This window comes from Bufo gargarizans, chromosome 10, assembly GCF_014858855.1.
Source record: "Bufo gargarizans isolate SCDJY-AF-19 chromosome 10, ASM1485885v1, whole genome shotgun sequence".
In the NCBI taxonomy this organism is placed as follows: domain Eukaryota; kingdom Metazoa; phylum Chordata; class Amphibia; order Anura; family Bufonidae; genus Bufo; species Bufo gargarizans.
In genome coordinates, this window is record NC_058089.1 from 46,820,177 (window position 1) to 46,838,809 (window position 18,633).

The 18,633-nt window shown below is 44.4% G+C and overlaps 1 long non-coding RNA gene and 7 other non-coding genes across 8 annotated transcripts; all 8 read left to right on the top strand.

Moving 5' to 3' along the window:
* The first annotated feature begins 8,659 nt into the window (after nt 1-8,659).
* LOC122921133 lies at nt 8,660-17,742 on the top strand. Its single transcript, XR_006386977.1, has 12 exons — nt 8,660-8,709; nt 9,000-9,024; nt 12,506-12,552; nt 12,725-12,771; nt 13,632-13,666; nt 13,798-13,839; nt 14,086-14,108; nt 14,277-14,314; nt 14,480-14,549; nt 15,637-15,681; nt 16,982-17,001; nt 17,185-17,742. It is a non-coding gene; the product is annotated as an uncharacterized LOC122921133 (long non-coding RNA).
* Nucleotides 11,511-11,583, top strand: LOC122921169. Its single transcript, XR_006386986.1, has one exon. It is a non-coding gene; the product is annotated as a small nucleolar RNA SNORD26 (small nucleolar RNA).
* On the top strand, nt 13,483-13,563 carry LOC122921166. Its single transcript, XR_006386983.1, has one exon. It is a non-coding gene; the product is annotated as a small nucleolar RNA SNORD28 (small nucleolar RNA).
* LOC122921184 lies at nt 13,860-13,987 on the top strand. Its single transcript, XR_006387001.1, has one exon. It is a non-coding gene; the product is annotated as a small nucleolar RNA SNORD22 (small nucleolar RNA).
* Nucleotides 14,148-14,215, top strand: LOC122921177. Its single transcript, XR_006386994.1, has one exon. It is a non-coding gene; the product is annotated as a small nucleolar RNA SNORD31 (small nucleolar RNA).
* On the top strand, nt 14,345-14,410 carry LOC122921163. The gene has a single exon (XR_006386980.1). It is a non-coding gene; the product is annotated as a small nucleolar RNA SNORD29 (small nucleolar RNA).
* LOC122921174 lies at nt 15,490-15,563 on the top strand. Its single transcript, XR_006386991.1, has one exon. It is a non-coding gene; the product is annotated as a small nucleolar RNA SNORD30 (small nucleolar RNA).
* Nucleotides 17,052-17,121, top strand: LOC122921180. The gene has a single exon (XR_006386997.1). It is a non-coding gene; the product is annotated as a small nucleolar RNA SNORD31 (small nucleolar RNA).
* Nucleotides 17,743-18,633: the final 891 nt, after the last annotated feature.

Genomic DNA, 18,633 nt, shown 5'->3' on the forward strand with positions numbered 1-18,633 from the left:
TGTGGACCATAGATTTTTATCTTTGAAGGTCACATTTCTACTGGCCATAACTTCGGCCAAGAGGGTTGGAGAACTGCAGGCCTTAGAGGCCGCTGAGCCTTGTATGAGACCATCACCTTACCGGTTTTATGTCCGTCCCTCATCTTCAGAGGAAGAAGCCCTCCATTCCTTGGACATTTCAAGAAATCTCTGAATCTATCTGAACAGAACTGCAGACTTCAGAAGATCCAAACACCTCCTGCTGTCCTTGTCGGGGAAAACCAAAGGTCTAAAGGCCTCTAAACCCTCTTTGAGTAGATGGGTAAAAGAGGCAATCCATGAAGCTTTTCTAGCCCAGGGGTTGGCTCCTCCATCTTTTGTCACTGCCCACTCTACAAGGGCAGTATCTACTTCGTATGCGGAAAAAAGTTTGGTCCCACTAGAACAAATCTGTGCTGCAGCCTCTTGGAGCTCGCACAGCACCTTTATGAAGCCTTACTGCCTAAATTCTAGGCGCTCTGAGGGAGTGGCATTTGGACGTACCATTCTCAGTGCCGCCCTCTCATAAAAAATAAAAAAAAGGGGAACCCTCCCAATTTGTCTGTCGCTCCTTGCTAGGTCCCCACTTGTGCTGCTGGTTAGGTTGTAAGGGAAGCGTTAATTTTAACGTAAATTTGTTTTCACTTAGTCCTAACAGCAGCACACAAATTTCCCACCCTATTTTTGTTTGTGTATTTTCTGATAAAGCACTGGTTTAAGGGCAGGCGTCCCTTTATAGGGGTTGGGTTAATTGTTTAATTGTCTTGGTAGCAATTTTAATCAATAAAAATTCCACCTGTCCTACCAGTTTCACAGGGGATAACTCCCCACTTGTGCCGCTGTTAGGACTAAGGGAAAACAAATTTACGTTAAAATTAACGCTTCTACCTCAGTGTTTTCTTTTTGCCTTCCTCTGGATCAATAACGGGCTGAACTGGATAGACAGATGTCTTTTTTCAGCCTTATAAACGATGTTACTATGTTAAGACACTTTAGACAATTGTATGCTTCCAACTTTTCTGTTTCAGCATGATAGTGCCCAGTGCACATAACAAGGTTTATAAAGGTACAGTTGGGAGAGTTTGGTGCCCTGACCTCAACCTCATGAAACATTTTTGGAGGAACTAGAATGGAGTTTGTGAGACAGGCCAATGTACCAATGCCAATCCTGGCCGTTTAACCCTTTAGATGCTGATCCGTTGTTTTAGAGGGGGGGGGGGGCTCCCTCTGTTAGGCATTGGCATAGCTGTGAATGAGATTCCAGGGTGCCGATGTCTTAACATTGCAGCTGGGGGCTTGCCCTCATTGTGTACCTATCAGGCTGTCCCAAAGTTGTAGCCTGATAGTGCCTGTCAGTATCCCACTGACAGTATAATACACTGTAATACACAAGTAGTATGGTGTATTATAGAAGCAATCAAATTTTTGCATTTCAGAGTCCCAATGTGGGACTAATAAATAGTAATAGTAAATAATGGTAAAGATTCATGATGACCTGCACTATACAATTGTCAATTTATCACGCATGGTGAATGCGATAAAAAAAAAAAAGAGGGTTGCATTGATAATCCAAAACAATGGGCAGCACATTGAACACATTTGTGGTCAGAAACTTGTAAATAACTCATGAAAGAATAAAGTTATGTTAAAACCAAGCACACCATTGTTTTTCTTGTGTCACTGCCCATCTTGAAAAGTTTCCCCCCTCACATATACTAATGTGCCACAAACAGTAAGTTAATATCACCAACCATTCCCATTTTATTAAGGTGTATCCATATAAATGGCCCACCCTGTACAAGTAAAAATTGTACTATCACACAGCTCCGTAGAAAAAAAAGTTATTGGACTAGGTATACGGCGATGCAAAATCATTTTTTTTAAACATAAAATATATTATATATATATATATATATACATATATAGAAAAAAGGCAACAGGAGCCGCACTGCGAAAACAAATGTAAGCGGAGTGCCAGCGGCTGTGAAGGCGGTCCCCCTCCAAAGCATATAATAAAAAGAAATTCCGCAGCACTTCCAAGGCGTAAAATGAAAAAAAGTTTTTTTATTTACCAGACAGCAACGTTTCAATCCTTCTCTCTGGGATCTTTCTCAAGCAGTGAACATATACTAGCATAGCGTGCTTTTTATACAGCTTAGTGTCATTAATCAATAAACATTTCTCAATTGATATATATCCGTGAAATAATAAAAAAGCATAATACAGACAAGTGAACCAATAAGTTGTGTCAATCATGTGTCCCATATATATGAGATATACAATTCATATCAAAAATAACATATTATAATAAAATACAAATCGACATGATTCATGATTATATCCATCTGATCATGATTAGCAATATTGAATAGTGCAGGTGTACCTGTTAAAAACATTCACAATCCAAGAAGGTCCTTGGGTGGAGGTGGAACGCAAACCGCATGGAGATCGGCGTATCCATAATGTAACTGCGCATGTCAAAGGACCTTAAAGATCCAGCTCATCATGTGATCTATGTTTTGGTCACATGATCGCTGAAGTCATGATGTTTAAGTTCACGCCCTCTCTTGAGCTAGCGTCATGCGTTCCAGCGTGGAGCGCAGGACGTCCACTTGTATAGAAGAATACAAGCGCTACACTTGTCAAGTGACGCGCACGCATCCCCATGGAGACCAGAGATCGCTACTAGGTATCGAACCATCACGGCACACACTCAACGGCACGGCTAAGGCCACAGCATATCACAGAAACAGCAACTGGGAGTACAACTAGGATGTGAAATCAGATCCGGGAGAAATCAAATGTAACCTGATGTCTTTAAAAATATCTGAATCAAATCAATGATTATAAGAGCGTATGGTAACACCTTAGATAATCAATATATCATATATGACCAACTGGCCGAGTATCTAGTATATCCCCTAGTCTTACGAGGAGTCGTAACTGTGAATCCTGTGTGTATGACACAAGTCCTCAGTATCGAATTGCCGCAATTGTCAGTGAACACCCATCCCTGGGGGTCAACATGGCAAATTGATAGCTACATCCTCTAGATTACGGGGAATAAGATTCTATCATAATGGGCAAAGCCAAAACTCCCAGTTTTAAACACATTCAGACATGTAACACCCAACCTGCTGCATCCGTTTGTCCATGACAAACACCTGGCCGAAAGTATAGACCGCGAACGGCACGACACCCACAGCGAGCAACTGATCAAAAAACAAGTAATCAAGTATAGGGATTTATTATAATTTTTTGTATTAAAAGAAATTTTTCAAACATAGAGTCATAATCATAAAAAAATTGTAATTGTATTCCAAGTTCAATTAATGGTCTGCTTGTCCAACTTGATTATATTTTCACATCCACCTTTCATATTACGGACCAAACTTGGATTGTAAACTGCGGAGACAAAAATATATACACAGTATAGTTACATGGTATATCACCCACAGTATTTAAACAGGGGGTACTAGTATATATATCTCCCCCCAGGAACAAAAAGTCAACAACATCCCCAATGCCATTAGGATAAGATCCACGGTCTGAAGTCTACATTTAATCCTGCCGGTTTTAGCGTATTCAGTCTGGAGATCCAAAGGATCTCACGTTGTTTCAAAAGGAGCTGTCGATTACCACCTCCTCTAGGGGTAGGTATATGATCTATCAACATACATTTCAGATCGCGTTCATGATGATTCAAATCAACAAAGTGTTTGGGGACAGGAAGATCCATTCGCTTTTTACGGATCGTGTACCTATGTTGGTTAATTCTAGATTTAAAATCCAATGATGTTTCACCAATATATAGTAGTTGGCATGGACACCATAATGCATATACCACATATACAGAGTCACACGTTAGAAAATGTCTAATTGTGTACTTTTTTTGTGTCATAGGATGTATAAACACACTGCCCTTATGCATATACCGACAGTTCACACAGTTAAAGCAAGGAAAGCTGCCCAATTTAGGACAGCGTAAATATGTTTGTCCACTTGGTCGTTGTGGACCAATATCTGTGTGCACTAATTTATCCTTCAAGTTTTTTGGTCGCTTATATGACATAAGGGGAGGGTGTTTAAATTCCTCAATCTCATTAAATCCACTTCTCAGGATAGGCCAATGCCGTACAATTATCTGTTGGACCTGTTTGCTATTTTCAGTATATGTACTGACTAGTGGAATTCTATTCCTATTCTTTATAGATGCTTTCCTTTTTTCTAATAACTGATTGCGAGGTCTGTGTTGTATGGTCTCAAGATGTTCACTTAACAATGCTGATGGAAATCCTCTGTCTCTAAAATTCTGTGTCATGCACTCAAGTGTGCCCACAAGTTCACTGTCATCACTTACTATACGTTTTGCACGTAAATATTGACTTAGCGGCAGTGACTTAACCATCGCCCTGGGATGTGCACTGTTAAAACTCAATAAAGTATTTCGATCCGTTGGTTTACGGTACACTGTTGTGGAAAGTGACTGTCCTGTCAATGTAATAGATGTATCAAGAAAATGTATTTGTGTCTTTGAATATTCAAGAGTAAATTTAATGTCAGCATCTATTGTATTCAAAAATTGAAAAAAATTCAAGAAGCAAAGACTCAGGACCTGTCCAGATCAAAAAAATATCATCTATGTATCGCCACCACCTCAAAACATGATGGAAGTGGGGCGATACATAGATGTGTGTGTCCTCAAGGAAGGAGACCGCCATGTTTGCGTAGGTCGGCGCCACATTAGACCCCATGGCGGTCCCCTTCCTCTGAAGGTAAAAATGATCACCAAATAAAAAATAATTACATGTCAAGACCAGATGTAATAGCTGGAAAATGAAATCCTGACACTCCGCTGAGTAACCAGAATCCACCAAGGCCTTTGTCACTACCGCTAAGCCAAAATCATGTCTGATGGAAGTGTATAGACTAGTAATGTCAAGGGAGGCTAAGATAGCCCCATCTGGTACAGAAACATTAGTTAATTTGTTGAGAAAGTCTGAAGTGTCTTGAATGTACGAACGAGCAGTTAAGGCATACTGTCTTAGTACCTTATCCAAAAAGATGGATATATTGCATAGCAGAGAACCCCTCCCTGAGACTATAGGCCTACCTGGGGGGGTCTTGTCATTTTTATGTATCTTGGGAAGTAGATACAGAAAGGGAGTCATAGGATGTATAACAGAAAGAAAATCTTTAAGTTATATATATATATATAGATAGATAGATAGAGAGAGTGGTAATGTGAACAGTGCTAGAAGATGTGTTGTCCCACTTCAGGTACCTCAGATGGGTGAGACAGATAAAATCCAGAGAGTGGCAGTAGTCTCAGCAAAGCATAGTTTGCTGAGACATTTTTGTATACATTTTCTGGGCTGGATTTTATTTGGACTGGTGGCTAGGCTTGGTAGAGGGAGTTGCCAGTCCACAACCTTCCAGTACAGGCCGCCCACCCCCATCACTGTCAGCATGGACCTCATTCAATACTGCTCAAAAGTGACCAGTATCTAATGAAGATCATTCTACTGGTTCTTATAGGTTTGAGATTATCTGCAAGACATTGCTACGGCTATTGTCAGTATACGGTACGAGTATACCGACAAGGCAGATATGCATGTCTTAAAAGCAGATATGTATCCAGAAAGGGATAGCGAAGCCGCTGCAGAGGTATAATATGTATCTCTCGTTATGCAGACTTCACTTCTCTAATGTGTATAAACATTTGAAGGGAAGAAGCCCAGTGCATTGCACTTAGTGCTCACAAACCAGCAAACGCCCCCTACACACTGAGAACACATCTCCAAGCCCATGAGAACGTTTTCATACTGACGGTTTTACCACTGATCGCGATTCAACCCAAGTACCCTCTGCTAGAGCGTTCTTTGGCTAAATCCGACACAGGGAGACAGGTGACAATCTATAAAACCACACACATATCCTAAGATAAAATGTCTGCATAATAAAATTTCCACAACAATATATATATATATATATATATATATATATATATTTAATATTGCAGTAATCGTACTGACACAGAGAATAAAGTTATGTCAATGTTGAAAAAGTTACAATGTAAAAATTTTATGGTGGTATTGCTGTTTTTTTTCCCATCGCCCCCCCTCCAAGAATAGTTAAAGGGGTATTCCCATCACATACAATGGGGGCATATCGCTAGGATATGCCTCCATTGTCTGATAGGTGCGGGTCCCATCTCTGGGGAGAGCGGGGAGAGCTGTGGCTGGAGGACCCTGGATTTCCTGGGGTCCGTCCACCACCAAGCGCTGCTACCCGCTGCTCCCATAGAAGTGAATGGGAGCACACTGTGCACGCGCGGCCTATTCTCCCATTCATTTGTATGAGCCAGTGCTCGGCTATATTGGCGGCCCAATAGAAATAAATGGAGGGCGGCTGCGCATGCGCAGTGCGCCCTCTGTTCATTTTCCCTCTCCGTTCTCATTGTAGGTGCGGGTCCCAGCGATATGCCCCCATTGTCTGAGATGGCAAAACCCCTTTAAAAGGGATTTTCATGATTTGTCTACTGATGACCTATCCTCGGAATAGGTAATCAGTATTTGGTTGGTGGAAGTCCGACACCCAGGACCCAGTGGCATACATAGAAAAGTAAGGGCCCCATAGCAAGGATCAAACCAGGCCCCCCCACACAGGACAGAAGGGTTTCTGCCTAAACCCTTTTCAATGACCCTTTGGCCATTTTTCCACTGCCTCATTTGCTAAAAGTTGTAGAAGAGCCCCAGTAGAAGAGGGGATAATCCCAACTGGGCCCTGCGCCCCATAGCAGTCGCATGGTCTGCCACAATGGTAGTTACGGCCCCTGCCTATCAGCTGTTTTGAGACGTCAAGGGCGCTCCTGTCAGAGCTGCTGCCTTCTCCATGCTCACCAAGCACAGTGATGTACATTGTATAGCAGCTGTGCTTGGTATCGTAGCTCAGTTCCATTCACTTGGATGAGGCTGAGCTGCCCCTAGGCATACCTCACAACTTTTTGGACGGTCAAAGAGGGACATAGTTTGCAAATAGCGCAAAAATAATCTGAATATAGACATTTCTAAAATCCCTGCTGCATTACATAATGAAATAATATAAAAAAAAACTGGCTCTAATATAAAGAGAGAAACCAGTTTATGGGTCAATATTGTGTAATAATGCAAATGTATACCTCAGATCAAAAAGAGGGACATTTAAAGGGATTCTGTCACCTCTTTTTACCCTATAGAGCTGCGGACATGCACGGCTAGATCGCTGCCAGCATGTCTGCAATATACCTGTCCCATATCTGAGTGCTTTTATTGAGTGTAAAAAAATGATTTTATATAAATATACATGTAAATCAGCCTGGTAAGGAGCCCAAGGGGCTGCACTAGCCGTTCTGGAGCCCAGCCACGTCGCCCTGTGAAGGAGCCCAGCACCGCCTGTAACCAGGAATCTCCTCCTTGCTCACGAAGTCAGATCGCCGTAATCTCGCGGTGTGCGAGCTTGCGCATGCACAGTTCCTTCCCTGAGGCTGATGCCAGCACAGGGAAGGAACACTATGCTGACACTGCGCATGCGCGAGCTCGCACATCACGAGAGTACGGCGATCTAAATTCATTTTTTATACTCAATAAAAGCACTCAGATATGGGACAGGTATATTGCGGACATGCTGGCGGCGATCTAGCCGTGCATGTCCGCATCTCTATAGGGTAAAAAGAGGTGAGAGAATCCCTTTAAGGAGAAAAGAGGGACAGAGGGGTTAAAAATAGGGACTGTCCCTCCATAAGAGGGACTATGGGGGGGGGGGAGAGTCTGTGGTAGGCCAAATGAGTAAGGGTACTTTCACACTAGCGGCGAGACGGATCCGACAGGCTGTTCACCATGTCGGATCCGTCCTGAGGCTATTTCGCCGTGCCCGCGGACCGCCGCTCCGTCCCCATTGACTATAATGGGGACGGGGTGGAGCTCCGGCGCAGCACGGGCGGTGCACGGAGGAAGCCCGCCGGACTAAAATTACTGCATGTCAGGCTTTTTAGTCCGGCGGCTTTCTCCGTGCTGCGCCGGAGCTCCGCCCCCGTCCCCATTATAGTCAATGGGGACGGAGCGGCGGTCCGCGGGCACGGCGAAATAGCCGCAGGACGGATCCGACATGGTGAACAGCCTGTCGGATCCGTCCCGCCGCTAGTGTGAAACTAGCCTAATGAACACGACATCACTGACCTAGGAAAAGTAGGGCGAAGGCTGTGGTGCCCTCCCATCCAGCCGATCAGCGGGGGTCCCATGTGTCAGAGCCCACCGATCACATACAGATGACCTATCCAGAGGATAAGTCATCAAATCTTGGAAAACCCCTTTAATCAATAAGTTATGTATACATTAACATGTTGGTCACTAAGGCCCAAAACTGTTTTTACTAAGGGGTAAACATTTTGTTCAAAAGCGTTTTATTCTATCAACCCATAAACCCAGGCCTACAATTCAATGATTGTAGTGTGATGAACATCGGGCAAATCACATCCGATATGGCAGAGACGTTTTGTTGCGCCTACACGAAATGTAATAAAGCTTATTGAAGAGAAAAAAAAGCAAGAGAAGGCGCCTGCGCATGCCCACATTCCCGTCATACTTCGCCTGTGCTATAAAAGGGCCCGCTCTCTTACAATTGGCCGTTTCCTACGTCTGACTTCCTGAGATGGTGAGTTGTAATCCGGCGGCATCCTCGGTGTAGGCCGCGCACCATGTGCTGGTGGTCGGTGTGCTCCACGGGGGGGGTCGCACTGCCCGGCTAGTATAATGGGGGGGATCACGTTGGACGCGCACGTGTCAGGCAGTCTGGCCGTGTGCTCCTCGTCTAGGATGAGACTATTCACAGACCTGTTCTGAGACCTGTGAGGAAGCTGAAGTCTCTGAGTCACGTGCAGTTCTCGGCTTGTTTCTTAGGAAAGATGTCTCCAAGATGCTAATGAGCTTTATTGACTCTCCTAGGTGCCGCTCTATCTCGGACAGGACGGTAAGTGTGCATTCATCTATCTCTAAGTGACTTGGGTTAGTGGGTATGTTTCCTTCACACATGGCCTGCTCTTCCAGTAAAGGGTTAAAGGGCTGTTCTGGGCTACAGCTACTGATATACTCGGGATAGGTCATCAGACTGCGGGCTCTGCATAAAACCGAATGGAAAACGTGCTGAAACCTGTAGGTGACCCTTTATATTACAGTAAACATGCCTTTTGGAAATCTGCTTCAGCCTGGAATCTCTGGCTATTCACTTTTTTTTTTGATGCTTCTTGTTTCAATGGGAGATTCAGTGAGGGTTCTGCCTTAAAGGGAGTCTTCCACCGCCATATACAGTGCTCTTACATTGTCCTACAGCACAACTATACATGGATGTAATGGTACCTTTGTTTTTCCAGCTTCTGCAAGTCTAAAGAGTTTAATTCCTATGCAAATGAGCACTCGCAAGTGCCCAGTGGCGGCGTTTACTGTGTTGGAGCCAAGGCTGCTCTGCCTTGTTTGCCTGCCCTCTTATTCCCTTGCATCATCCTTCGGTCCGGCCGAGATCCTGTGCACTGTGATGCCCATTGTTGGCACAGCATTGCTTTAACTACTGCACACATGATGGCAAACGGTGCAAAACCAGTGGCAATGTGGTGTTTGCTGGTGCATGTGCAGTAGTTGGTGATGTTCCCACAATGGGCATCGCAGTGCATGGGGTCTCGGCTGGACCGAAGGATGATGCAAGAGAATAGGATGGTGGAAAACAATGAAAAAAAGGCAGAGCAGCCTTGGCTCCAACTCGAATGTGAATGCCACCACTGGGCACTTGCGAGTTCTCAATTGCATATGAATTACACTTTTTCCAGCTTCTGCAAGTCTAAAGAAAAAGGTACCATTACATTCATGTATAGGCATGCTATAGGACAATGTAAGCACTGTATATGGCCATGTGGTGGTGACAAACTCCCTTAAAGAGGACATTTCATGGGTTTGTAGTGAAAAATATCTACCTGCTGATGCCACCACCCTGCCTGTTTTTTTATTTTATGGCCCCTGCAAATTTTGTGCTCCAGTGTGCTGTATAATTGCAGAGCATCAGGCACGTAGCCTCCCTGGCTGTGGCGCTCTGTAGTGTGATTGGACAGCGCAAGGAGGAGATGCCCAGACTGTCTCCTCCCCATTGCTCCAATGCTCAGTATTTAAAGAGGACCTTTCACCTGGAATAACATTGTGAACTAAGTATCCTGACATACAGTGGCGTCCAGGGATCTCACTGCACTTATTATCCCTGGCTGCCGCTCCGTTCTCCCGTTATGTCCTCCAGTATCTTCGCTCAGTAGGTTGTAATAGGCAGTCTGCCCTTGTTCTGCTGGGCGTCTCCTCCTCGGCTGTAGCGCTGGCCAATCGCAGAGCTCAACCTGGGAGAAAAAAACCTCCCAAGGCTGTGAGCTCTGCACTGGGATTGGACAGCGCTACAGCGGAGGAGACGCCCAGCAGAACAAGGGCAGACTGCCTACTACAACCTACTGAGGGGAGAATGGAGCGGTGCCCAGGGATTAGTGCAGTGAGATCCCTGGATGCTGCTGTATGTCAGGATGCTTGGTTCACAATGGTTTTTTTTCCAGGTGAAAGGTCCCCCCCCCCCCCCCCCCCCCCATGTGGAATATGCAGTGAGGACTCTCCGTAAAAGAGTGCCATCTACTGGAAGTAGCTGTGCTCTTACACCTGCAGTAAGAGCATGTGCTACCTCCCATTGAAACAAATGGGATGCTGGATAGTGTTTTGGCCATGAATTCCACTTGAGCAGTGCCAAAGACCACCGAACAGGCCTAAGAGTAGGATTTCCTGAGGCAGCTACTGATGTGGGATTCTCTTGAATGGATCATCTGTCCGGCCAGTTGCAGCATGGCTCTATTAAAGTGACTGGTATTGTCCTGGTTCCCTGCACAGTACATGGCCCAGAGAATTGTGACAAATCAGTGATTGAGCCACACTGCTTGGTTGGCATACTGGCCCAGTTTGAGGCTTCCAGCAGCTGGAGGCACAGATTACAAGCTGTATTGCTATGTAAGCCGTGCACCCTTCCTACAGTGGAGAGCCACTCTTAGGGCTTAACACGACTGCATGGTTACCATAACTTTGTGGACTGCAAACAGTGGTCCGCAAAACCTGATTACCAGCCATGTGAACTCCATCATGGGTGCAGACCCATTCACTTGAATTGGTCCAATCCAGAAGATATGGAACTGGATAAGACATGTCCTATCTTCTGCAGTGCAAAGGCATGAATTGGAATCCTGTCCATGCCTCTCTGCTGCAGGAGATGGATATCTTGCCATAACCTGTGGATCAGACCCATTTGAGTTAAGGGGTCCACACTGCAGCATGGAGTTCACACAGCAACCATACAGTCATATGAATGGGCCCTTGCTCTGTAAAGGGGTTCTTCACTAATTGCATACTCAGATGCTGTATTACTGCCGGGTCTGTTCTGTACACGAGCCACAAAGATGATATACACTTGAACTCTCTCTTTCTGAGCTCACAGTGGAGATAACCTCACTGGCTGAGTGGCTGTCATACTTAATCTTGTGTGAAGTGAGAACTCTCTGCAATAGTCTTGGATCAGTACAGGACTACCAAGCATGGGTTCTTAAAGGGTTTCTACCACTTGCATATCACATATTTGGTGATCAGACACTAGCGATCCGCTAGTGGTCTGATGTAGCTTACAAGCTAATTATTACCTTAATCCGTTCGGCCCATACCTCAAAAAAAGCACTTATATCTTTATGCAAATGAGCCTCTAGGTGCTATGCAGGCGTTTTTCCAGCACCTAGAGGCTCCGTCTACCTTGCAGTTTGCCGCCCAGCGCCTCGCTCCAGCACGCCCATCTTCAACTCTATTCGATCCTCCCCCTGCTTCTGCCTCCCGAAATCTCGCGCCTGCGCCGTTCGTCGCGGCATTCGGCGCAGGCGCAGTCAATGTCTGACCGCTCCGTGCTCAGACATTTCCACTGCGCCTGCGCCGATTGCCTCCGAACGGCGCGGGATTTCTGAAGGCTGAAGCAGGGGGAGGATCGAATACGGTAAGAGATGGGCGTGCTGGAGCGAGGCGATGGGCGGCAAACTGCAAGGTAGACGGAGCCTCTAGGTGCTGGAAAAACGCCTGCATAGCACCTAGAGGCTCATTTGCATAAAGGTATAAGTGCTTTTTTTGAGGTATGGGCCGAACGGATTAAGGTAATAATTAGCTTGTAAGCTACATCAGACACTAGCGGATCGCTAGTGTCTGATCACCAAATATGTGATATGCAAGTGGTAGAAACCCTTTAATACTCTAGCTTGTCCCTGATATAGGCCTGGCCACATTTGATCTTAATGATAAGACCTCCTGATTGGAGCAATGAAGTGCTCTGGTACTCTGAATGTCTGAGTAGGCAGTGTGAAATAACCCATTGCTTGTGTACTAGTGGCTATAATTTTGTATTTTTGTAGTGCCTCCCTACATACCACCTGAGGATGTTGGATGACTACTGTTGCAGGTGAGTTGCCAGCAATGTAACTTGGGTGTATTGTGCCTCTTCACTGATGAATTATCTTGACAAGCATATGGCTGACTTGTAAATGATGCCACTTTAATTCTGAGATGAGCTGTGGTTTCTTGAGGTGTACCTTGTTCTCTGGAGTTATAGTAACAGGTTTTTCTCCCCCCAGGCTTCCTTTAGAGCCTCAGCCTTTTAAACCATGTTTCATACCAAAAGGTAAATACTCCTAAAATTGTCACTGACCGTAAATGATTCCATCCTATATTTTATCTTCGTCAGCTGCTTGCCTTAAAAGACTTTTTTACAATTAAAAAAAAAAAAAAAAAAAAAAAACTAGGCATACAGACATAAGGAGCGGCGCCCAGGGATTTCCCTGCACTTACTATCCCTGTGCACCGCTCCGGTATCTTCAGCTTTTTGGCTCAACCGGGAGGAGCCTGCTCTTGTTCTCCTGGGTGTCTTCTTCTCCCAGGCTGAAGTGCAGGCTAGTCGCAGCACTCGGCTCATAGCTTAGCCTGGGAGGAAAAAAAAAACTCTGCCTGAGTGCTGCGATTGGCCTGCACTTCAGCCTGGCAGAAGGAGACGCTCAGGAGAACAAGAGCAGGCTCCTCCCAGTTGAGCTGAAGATACCGGGAGAGCAGAGCAGCGCCCAGGGATAAGTGCAGGGGGGACCCTGGATGCCGCTCCATGTCTGTATGCTTAGTTTAGATATATATTTTATTTTTTATTGTAATGAAAGGTCCTCTTTAAAACCCTCACCTCTTCAGTAGTGAGTGCAGCTTGTATCACAGTCATCTCTAGGAGGCAATTGCAATCGTATGTGTACATGGTGACTTGTGTTCTTAGTATGCCTAGGCTGTGCATTGTGTAGTTGCTACATAGCTTTAGGTTGTAGCAAAAAACTGTCTGCAGTTTTATAATGTATGCTCCATATGATGACTTCATGAAGTCTCGTTCGTCTGAACTGCTGTGAAGAACACTTAATAGCATGGTGGAGTTCTGATGGAGCTTAGATGCTGTAAATCTATATATTTTATTTTTTTCAGTTGGTCTAATGCTGGATTTGTTTTCTGCAGGGTGAATTTGGCTTTGGATGCCGTCCAGAAGCATGGTAAGGATAAATGGTGCCCGGCTGCATATCTGTGTGGTCTGAAGGACTTATTCAGTTGTATACAGTTCTGTAGCATTTTAAAAACAAAGACTGTGATGCCTAGAAATGCATTAATTCTGTTCTTGTTACAGATTTTGCCATTGGAAAGATTCTGTGGATTGCCTTGCCCCTGGGTAAGTCTCTTTGCATTTTGCCCAAAATGATGATATCTTCACATGTCCGACCTTCTGTATGGTGCCAGAGCCTGAAAAGGTGAACCCACTGGTACCATCTGTAGGAGAGGAAGGATGCATGTTCTAGCCGGAACAGTCTGACAAGGGTTGTCTTTGTGCTGCCACTCTAAATTCTAGAAGGCAGTTTAGTAGCCTTTGCTTTGGCTGGCAGGAACTCGTCACTACTAACTTTGTCTTATTTTACAGGTTGGTGTGGACATCTGGCTCAGGTAATTCGGTGTGTCATGTTGTTGACTGATTCTAGGTGTGATACTTGTGATGACCTTTACCGCCCCAGTCTGATATTCAGTGACTGATTGGTATATACTGAGTTTGTCAGGATAGCTTCTCAATGGTTTTAGGAGTATGTAGAATCCTAAACTTTTCTGTCCTTGCAGGACTGCTGGTGAACATGGCGGACACTGCCACATACTAGGTGGGTAATGGCTTTGTACCAAGCACAAGCCTGCAATGATGAGTTTAACTAGCTCACTTTGATAGCACAGTGAAAAATTATGAACTTCTGAGCAGCATGTGTTCTTCTGTTTTTATTTTTGTTTTGTTTTTTAAAGCAAAAGTCTAATTGTAGCCTCTCCTGCAGGGTAAAATTGTACTCAAGAATGAAGTGACTATTAAAGCACCACAAGCATTCGACTGAACCTGGATTTCAGGTATGACCAACTGCCATTGTGGACATGAGCACATAATGTGGAAGCAGGATGTTTATTGACTAGTCATAACTACTGTCTAGATCTGATGCAGTGACTTGGACCAAGATAATCCATTCTTGGTAAAAATGTGCATTGCAAAGCAGAAACAAGCCTCCCTAGCATCGCAGTTGACACTATGGAGGCTTGTGCCCTGCCTCTGACACCAGACTTTTTTTTTTTTTTTCTTCCCTGTATGAGGAGCGGGGCAAGTATATACCGGGGGGTGTTGGTCTGTTTTAGAACTTGGATAACCCCTTAGTGTTGATCTAGCCTTGAATTTTAGTGTTTGTAAGCACAAATTACTCTTTGCAGCAGTGCAGGATACTTGCAACAGCTCATCCTAGTATCAAGTGCGGTGGAGCAGATGTAATTACTGTGCTGCCTTTACAAAGACAATGCACAGAATTTTGAACCAGAATTGGCATGAGTGCCAGGACCTCTTCAAACAGATTGGTAGAGGTGCCAGGAGTTGCAGACTGACCTGAAGATGGGTTATCAGTATTAAGCACTGCATAATCCCTTTACACTTGCATCTGTTTTGGGTAACAGTTACCTTAAGGGCTCATGCACACAAACATTGTTTAGTTCATACAGCTTGGATGTGGACCCATTCACTTAAATAAGCTGCAAAAAAAAATGGACTGTGTACTGTCTGCATCCATTGCTCGGTTTTGCAGAAAATTGGCACTTCTATTATGGGTGGCCTGTTCCACTACACATTGCAGAATGCACACGGGCAGCATCTGTCTTGCAGATCTGCAGTTTATGGACCACATGATGGCATGTGGTTGTGTGCATGAGCCCTAATGAACCACATGAAATCGTCCAATTGTATCAGTGCCTGAACGCTATAGCTATACAGTAATGAGTGGGTTATGTTGCTAGCAGGCCTCCCTCCAACTGGCATGATGAATCTTAATCTAATGGAATCTCGTTCGTCTGAATAGTACTGATGAGAATTTGTTTCTGATGGCTTGGAGGTGAAAAAAAAGCTCAAATGTTAACTTGTGATGTAGCTTGTAATGACTGAATATTGGTTTTCTTTCAGGCTTGAGATGGTGACTGTTGCAGTGGACAGGACTGCCTTGTTCTGGTAAGCCGGCTTAATCTGGTAACGGCATCTCTAATTCTGAATAAACGCTAGTTTATCCAACTTGCATTTTTGTGTTCCCAGTTGCCATGTGTCAGGTTCCAAATGTTTAAAGCAGGCACCCTCAAACTGCAGCCCTCCAGCTGTTGTGAAACCAACTCCCACAATGCCCTGCTGTAGGCTGTTCATGCATGTTGGGAGTTGGTTTTACAAAAGCGGGAGAGCTGCAGTTTGAGGATGTCTGGTTTAAAGATCACTAAACCATGAAGAAAACCAAGCATAGCGTGAAGTGTTACTTTCTGCTTGGGTGTCTGCAAACTGCTACAGAATGCAGTTTGACCAGATCCTGCAGTATTTTACCACCAAAGTGAGCGAATTTCAAAATATGAAATTCGCTCATCTAATTACAAGTCTTAGTAAAAGATTTATTCTGGTACACTTCACTTGGCAGTCCCTCTTGCAGGTTGACATACTGTTACCCAGCTTTTGTGGCACTCTGCCACATTGTAGATTTCACTGGCATTATTGCTCAACTTTTCTAGTCTAATTGGTAGAAAATTGTGTAATCCAGTGATTTGTAAATGGATTGATAGACTGTACACACCATGTAGCATACATTGTGGTGTAATCTGTAGCATCAGAAGTGGGGAGAAGGCAATGCTGCAGCCAGACTTTAATGGTCTGCAGCTGTAATATTGCAGAACAAGTCTTCCATTGGATTGTCTTAGTGGTCCTTTTAAGCTCTTTATTCCGTGAGTTAGTGACTGGTCATCCCTACTATGTTACCTGCACTCTAACAGCTCTGCAAGGCAGAAGTCTGAATTGTGGCACCCTCCTGCCCTGACTAAGGTTTTTCCATGTAGGACATGTGAAAGAAACCTGACAATCATGGCTTATGTCTTGCCCTCCTCTCCCTTGTGTACTGTAATGGTACTTGACTGTAGCCCAGTGAACAATGGTGATGACCAGTTCCCGTTCAAGGTGCCTTCTGTTGCCTACAAATGGCTTACTGAAGGCTATAGTTTAGCTCAATTGGCTATGAATAAGTCGTTGGGCCAATAAGGTTTGTGGAATGTGCTGACTGGGGCACCATTTCAAGTATTTGACACTTGGAAACATCTGTCAGTTTTGTAGATGGGAAAGCATTCCAAGGGGGTCTCCAGTGATGAATCATCCACTATACCCTGAGCTGGCACTTGTGTTGGCTGTGACAAGGATCGTCGCTATCCTGAAGAGACCCCCTGATGGGATTTTGAGCTTGCTTAATCTTGAACTGTCTAATGTGTTTAATTTCTTTTTACAGGCTGTCATGTCAACACCTGGGTAAGTTTCCATTCTAGCAGATCAACAAATCTGTAACCTGTAATGTTCTAATCGGCTGTGATGATCTGTTATACCGCCCCAGTCTGATGTCTATGATTGAGTGGTGTTTCCTGAGCTTCTGCATAGATTGCGTTTCATTTGTCTAAAGATGTCTTGGAGTAATGTGCTTTTTATTTTTTACAGTTTTCCTGATCCAGTGGTTAGTGATGCTTCTGCATTGACATCAGCCTTGCATTTGACTGTCAAGCAACTGGAGACTGCAATCTTAAAGGGTTCTGCTCCTCTTACTAGCCTGCGCATGTGCTGGGAGCAGCAAATGTATGCAGCTATTGTTTTAGTAAGCCAGTGATCTGATATGACTCGTGCAAGAAAGTGGTTTTGGCAACACCCCTCCCATCAGACCTGTAAAGAACTTGTTTCCTGGCTCCTCAGTTTAAACATGCAGTTTAATGTTGCCTACAGTCAATCACTGGTTGTGGCCCCCGTGTGTGCATGCTGTCCCAGTGTAACTAAACTGATGCCACAGGAAGGGCCTGTGACCAGTTTCATACATCACTCTTTATAAGAGCAGTGCTTACAAGCACAAGAGTACCTCCTAGTAAACATAAATTGGTCATGTTACACAATCTGACACTGATGCCAAAGGCTTACAAATGCTGCTAGCTGCATGCATGTTCTGTTTCTATACACCCTCATACAAAATTGACTTGTATAAGCTAATAAACCAGATCAGAATTGTGATTTTGTTTGAATTAAACTTTTTGCTAACATGGTTAGTGGGCAGGTTTTAAGCCCTCTTTCACACAAGCAAGTCTTCAATCGGGGTGCGATGCATTTAGCATCAGGACTGAATCCTGTGACATAGTTAATGGGTCTGTGCACATGGGCATAGTTAACATTTCTGTGTTCATTGAATTATTGCAACATATTCTATGGCACCAGAGCTGTGAATGCGCCCCCAAAACAGAACATGGTTCTGCCTCTGCTGCAAACTGAATATATTTCTCATCTTTTTGCTGGATAACTCTATGGGCCAGTTTGTAGAAGATCCTATGAGAGGCAAACTTCTAACAATGCAGCGCTTTAGCGACATGTCATTGTCCATGAGAACCTTGGTAATAGACCACGACATAATCCAAATAAACTGTAAACTCAGCTTAGTAGGGCAAAAACACATTTTAAAAAGTGAATTTCCCAGGGTTGAGTGCTGCACTCCAGGACAGACTCGGTGTAACTCGCATAAGGACACTAATGCTAAATGGGAGTGCTTTAAATCTACTTTGTAGAAGTATATTAAATGAATTCCTGGAGTTAGAAAGTACAGGCAAATAAAATTAAACCCTACATGGCTTACATAGTGTAAAAGGGCAATAAATGACAGGGTGTTTAAAGAGAACCTTTTTACAATAAAAAAAATCTAAACTAAGCATACAGACATGGAGAGCAGCACCCAGGGATCTCCCTGCACTTACCATTATCCCTGGGTGCTGCTCCGTTCTCCCAGTAGCTTCAGATTTTTGGCTCAACTGGGAGGAGCCTGCCGGTGTCTCCTCCCAGGCTGGAGTGCTGGCCAATCGCAGCGCTCAGCTCATGGCTAGAAAAAACCTCCAGGCTATGAGCTGAGCGCTGCGA